The following is a 6539-nucleotide window of genomic DNA, read 5'->3' on the forward strand; positions in this document are numbered from 1 at the left end:
CCAGACGACGAAACGTCCAGAGGCGGGTGACTTCATTGTGCAGTATCATAACAATTGATTTACATGAAACAAAGCAATCCAAAAACTTACATAGTTTACAAAAGGCTTCTAGCCTAGCGGTATCCGGTGTTGCCCTCCCTCCTTGTAGTCGAGGGTTTAAGTCTCGTGAGAGACATAGGTGGAGATTTAGGTGTTATATAGGAGTAGAATAGAATAGATTTTCTGTTCCAAAAAAACATATTGTATTTGTTCTTCGAGTTACACAAAAGTTGCATAAGTAGAAAAGAATCCAAACTACAACTAAATGGTCTTGCATCAGAATCCCTTGTTACCTGCTTACCAGATCCATGAGAATACAAGTCATTTTGAAAAGCATCAACTAAAAAGTTGGTGAGTTCATAAGCATTTTTGTATAAAATCGTTTACACTTGTTTAGAATCGTTCTCGTTGTACTTTCAGAAAATCGGATATTTTCTATGAAATCGTTTGAAGTCTTGCTTTGAAAATCATGGATATATGTGTGCATGTCGTTACTTGTGTTCATCCTTATAAGGAGTGATTTTGAAACTTAGTGTGATTTGTATAAACGAGCTGTGTCCGAGAATAGTTCTTTTGAATAGTAACAATCAACCGTCTCAAGAAAAATCCCTTATTTTCAAAAAGGAAATATGGTTGAAAATCATGTTCCTCTTATCAAGTAAAATTGAGTGTGTGCGTTCTAGTTTATCGTTATCGAAATCATAAAAGAATCGTTTTCCCCAGAAAATCCTATATTTTCTGCTACAGAATAATCGTAAGTTCTGGTTTATCGTTATCGAAAATCGTAGAAAATCGTTTTCTCCAGAAAATCCTATATTTTCTGTTATTTATGAGGTTTTCCTTACATAAATTTCTAGTTAATATAACATATTCTAGTGAGTCGTTATGTCCATACTAATCATGATGGAGTGCCAATTTTGGCGTTTCTCAGGTGCCCTCAGTTTGGAAAAGACAATTATCACCCTAGACTGGTCTGTCTAGCTGTTGCGAACAGCGAAGGTGCGGGGTGTCAACCCTGTATAGATCTATACACAAATTCCCACTCTCCCTCCAGGAGACTCTGGCTATAACTCCTTACAGGACTTAGACGTACACTAATATTTTTATATTTAGGTACTGTTGAGATTTGTTTGACTAGAATATTAACAATCTTTCGAGCAATCGTTAGAGATCCATTATTTGTTAGATAAATAATGAAACTCGTACTTATTGAATAGAAATATCGTTCTCGTTTCATATCGTTGATTGTTCTCGTTAACTGGGTGCTCGTGTTCGTTCCTTTTTGTTTATTGAAAAATGAGTCGTTTTAGTTAAGAGAAAAAGTGTCAAGTTATAATTTATATAAATTTATAATTACCGGTTATGACATGCATTTTCTGTTTTATGACATATAGAACATTACTTGTGTTCTCGGAGGTTTTACGACAGCAGCTTATGACATGCAAATATTTCTGTCATAAAGGCTCTACTTGTGTATTTTCTTGACGCAAACTTTTATGTTGAATAATTATAAAATACTCCCTGATAGTTAGTAAAATAGTCACAAAGTTCCTATTTTCGAAAATCACTAGAAATGGTGTCCACTTAGTAAGGTCTCTTTTTATAACTTTTGTCTTTAGACATGAAAGCATAGATAAATGGGTTAAGTTGGACACACCCAATAGTTGGGAGGCACTTTTGTACAAAGTATCCTCTGTTCTTTAGGAAATTTAGAAATCATTCGTTCATGAGTATATTACTAAATAATAATTTAATAATATTTCACACACACATACAAACATACATATATATATGCAATCATTTAAGAATCTAGGCAAGATTTGACATGTACTCTCCCCCAAAAACATTAAAACATTGAAAAAGGTGGGATATGAAGCTCACCTTGAGTTAGTTGAGGAGTTTTCTGGAGTTATGGAGTAAAGATCTCAAGCTTAAACTCTTGCTGAGATGAGGAACTTCCCTGGGAGGGATGTTTTCCTAAGGGTGATCATCACATATTATGAATAAAATAATATGGATTCATCTTGAAATATTATAAAATATTAGATGGATGAAGGAATTTACCTTACAACTCCAGGGAGAAATTGAGAATTTTGTTTTCAGCAAGTTCATGTTCTTGCTTGGAGATGAGTTTTGAGAGGAAATGAGAAATGTGAGAGAATACGTGAAATCTAACCCCTTCATTGTCGTTGCTTTGGAGTATAAGAAAAGGAATGGAATCTTTGATGCATGGGGATCTGGTGGTCCATGCATGGAAATTTGGTGGATAAGGCATGGAGTACTGTGATTTGCATAGGAAATGAGGAACTTCATCAAATCACAAAGTCAATCCTTTTGTCCTTTTCTTGATTTAAGATAAGGTTTTCCTAAATCCCAACCATTTGCTTTTATGAACAGTATGCTTAAAATAATTAATTTTAGCATAAAGTAATGGCTTTAGGGGTCTTAGTTAAGAAAAACACGAGTTTGGTGGGATTTCCGACCTCAAAATACCTTAAAATGGTGAAAAAGTCCGATAATGACCAAAATCCGGGGCTAAAAGGTGAAATCTGGAGCTCTATCGTAATTCCCGAAGCCCTTCTTTAAATTTCGGAGCTATATCTTAAATTCCGGAGGGAAGGATGAAGGTTGCGAGGGTCCGAAGTTGCCAACATGCGTGTTCCGGAGGCGCTGTGCGACTTCCGAAGTCCTTCTGCACATCCGGAGTCGGGTGTGAACCATGTGAGTCCGGACCGAGGTGCGAGGCAACCTAGTCCTTCCGAAAAACATGCGAGATCTTGTCCGGATGAGAGGCTTCCCCTTAGTCCATCAGAGGGTCCGAAGCAAGGAGGGGTTCCGGACCAAGAGGGTTCCGGACCAAGAGGTTTAGGACCAAGAGGTTCCGGATCAAGAGGGTCCTTTTGGGGTTTCCTCTTCCGGTTTTGAGCTGTTTTCGATTGCGGAAGGTACATAGGGAGATTTGAGAGACATTTGAGATACGTGAAGAGATTTGGGAGAGATTTCACATATTGGGAGAGATTTGGGAGAGATTCACTATTCTTGGAGAGATTTCGCATACTTTGAGAGATTCACTATTCTTGGAGAGATTTCGCATACTTAGAGAGATTTGGGAGAGATTCACTATACTTGGAGAGATTTGGGAGAGATTCATTATTCTTGGAGAGATTTCGCACACTTAGAGAGATTTGGGAGAGCTTCACTATACTTGGAGAGATTTAGGAAAGATTCACTATTCTTGGAGAGATTACACACACTTAGAGAGATTTGCGAGAGATTCCCTATACTTGGAGAGATTTTGCACACTTAGAGAGATTTGCGAGAGATTCACTATACTTGGAGAGATTTCGCACACTTAGAGAGATTTGGGAGAGATTCACTATACTTGGAGAGATCTGCGAGAGGTTCGATATACATGAAGAGATTTGCATTCTAACACTTTATGGTTCCTTAGGAACTCATATTAAACGCTTAGGTGTGTTTGCAGAAGTCTCACAAGAGTCCTTGCTTACCTGAGGATGGAATTTCCTAGCCAAAAGTGCTAGTTGTGACATACGTGTCCAATTTCGGACCGTGAACACAATAGTATGACGGGCATACATATCTCATATGCTAGGCGTACATATATACGCTAAGCGTATCTCTTGGTACTCTGGGCGTTCTTCCAACTTCAAAGTTTGTGCCTGAAACTTCAAAAATTCATATATTCCGCATACATGCTCTGTTTTTGACGTTCTTTATATCCACGCGTAGGTGAAGTTATACTCTACAACTTTCGTTTAGACTCCATCGGTTAATTTTGGCTTTATCATCCATTAAATTTTCATAACTTCTTCATCCGATGTCCGTTTTTGTCTGTCTTTTTACTGTTAAACTACAATCGAAAAGATATTTGATTCTTGTTTAGGTTGTGTCAGCTAAAAAACGCTCGATCTAAAATTCGAGTTTCGGGCTGCATATTGCTATACCAAATCTTTTAAAAATTCATAACTTCCTCATACGAAGTCAGATTTTGACATTATTTTTATGCATGCTCTCGGTTTAACGTGTACTACGACTTTCATTTAGATCGCTAAGGCTAAAAAGCACTTTATCGTAAACTCACTTTTTACGTCACACAACGTCGTGTCGGTTTTGTCGCAAAACTTCGACAAATCATAACTTCTTCGTTATAACTCGGATTTCAGTATTCTTTATATATCCGGAATCCTAGTTTCAATCACTACAACTTTCTTCATAGATATTAGGTTTATCTAACATTTATTTTCGATGCTTATTTTTATTCTTAATTTATTAAATCATAATAATTAAGTATAAGCACATAATACTCAAATAATACATCTTTATTACTTCAAAACAAGTTACAAAGGTTGACCTAGACTATTACATCATCATTAATGCTTAGCCTAGAAACACGGACGTTACAAAAACTACAAGCAAGTTAAGGGGTAACAAAAAAGTCTTATAAACAGCATCACAAAGATACATATACGGATACAGAATAAGAAACACTACCTTCGATTCATGATTCGTTCTAAACAAACCCTGATCGTAGGAGAATGCAAAAAAAAAAAAAAGAACTCATCACTTGACCAAACAAAACACAATAAATCTATTTATTTAGTTTGATTCGGTTAAGCCCTCAAGATATCAAAGAAGCCCATAGAAATTTACAGATCGGTTTGTGTTTTTGGGTTTAAATATAAGAGGTAGTTGAGTAATTGAAAGAAACAAGAATGAGAAATAGGTGTCGGGTGTCCTAATGGCATGGTGGATGAGCTTGATCATGTCAGGTTTAGGTTTTAGGGCTCCATAGAAAGAAGACATACCCATATAAACCAAATCGTGAGCTGATACCTCTAAACCATATGAACCTAGTTTGACTGTTTGAACTACTTTTCGAGCATTGTTCTTCTTCTACAAATCGATGAAAATGAAGGCTTACTGAATACTTCATATAGGAACTGAGAAGTGATAAGTGAGAAATGGTGAGTTTGGTAGCAATTCCATGGCAAGGAATCTATGTTGGTGGTAGGATTATCTGGAACCGGTGGAGATGTAGCCGTAGGAGCTGCTGGTTTGGCGAATAAATCCAGTGGAAGAAGAATGCATAAGTTAAGAAAGCTTAAGGGCGAGGGAAGAGGGCAGCAGTAAGCGGAAAGCGTGAGAGAGGGAAGCGAACCAAACAAGGTAATAAACAAACCTTAAATCACCAAAGGCGGGTTATTCAATTTTTTGGGATTTCTTCCCCCCCCCCCCCCCCACCCCCGGCGGCTACTAAGGATGAGACACGCATTTTCCTTGCAAATTATAAAACAACATGTAACTAATACTCACTTTTGCATATCATAAATCAGTATGTGTCATAATTCACGTGTCATTAAAGTTTTGTTTTCTAGTAGTGATCTTACATATGTTGTCTTTATATCATCATGATGTAGTTTCTTTTCCTTTTTAAAGAAAGCAATGTTATGATCTTCATAATAATATAAATATACGACATCGTTCGCCAATTAAAATTAGACGTATTATATATATATATATATACACACACACACACACACTAGCCGTTTACCCGCGCCAAGCAACGGGTGCAAATATTTTTTCAGAAATTAGTTTGTATATAGGATTAGTGTTTTTGCGCAAATAGTTTACTACATATAAACAATTAACAAGAAGAATCATGCTAGTAGAAACGAAATCAGATTGAATTAAAAATGAAAATTTGGAATTCATTACAAATGCATATTAACATATGATTGGTTGATCATTATTAATCGCACAACACTTCTTTATACATTACATTTGATGTGTAAACTTCATTGCCATTGAATTGTTCATCAGGATTCACCAATACTTTTGTAGTGACACATGATATCCCTCTGGATAATGTCACATAAAGTTGGTCATGCGAGAAAACCGATTCTCAAAGATAAATTCCTACATATGGAATTGTTTGTCCTTGAGATTTATTCATTGTGATCGCAAAACATAATCGAATTAGAAATTGTTTTCTCTTCAGCTTGAACGGAAACATGTCATCTTCAAAAGGACTTAGAGGAATCCTTGGGAAAAGTACTCTCTTTCCATAATGTTGATCAACAACTACAACTATTTCGACAGCAATGACATTGTGCTGAAAACTTTTACATATCAGCCGAGTGTCGTTACACAATCCATTTGATGGGTCGGGATTCCATAACAATATTATCAGGCATCCAACTTTTTGTCTTAGGTAATGAGGGGGAAAACCAATAACACTGATCATGTTCAAGAATTCCACGGGATAGAAGTTATTTGTATCATCCATGGCTTCATCAAAACTATAGTAAATTCTCTCTTGTGGAATCGGCCGATCAAATAATCACTAATCTCATTGACACTATCATTTCTTGTGGATATTATTGCACGGGAAATAATATAATATGGTTTCAAACGATGGAAAGATTGCATTAATCAAAAAATGCAATGACTTTTATTTTCCAGTGAAGGGAATTACCATA

The sequence above is a fragment of the Lactuca serriola genome, chromosome 5, assembly GCF_051521515.1.
Source record: "Lactuca serriola cultivar US96UC23 chromosome 5, Lser_US96UC23_V15, whole genome shotgun sequence".
NCBI lineage: Eukaryota > Viridiplantae > Streptophyta > Magnoliopsida > Asterales > Asteraceae > Lactuca > Lactuca serriola.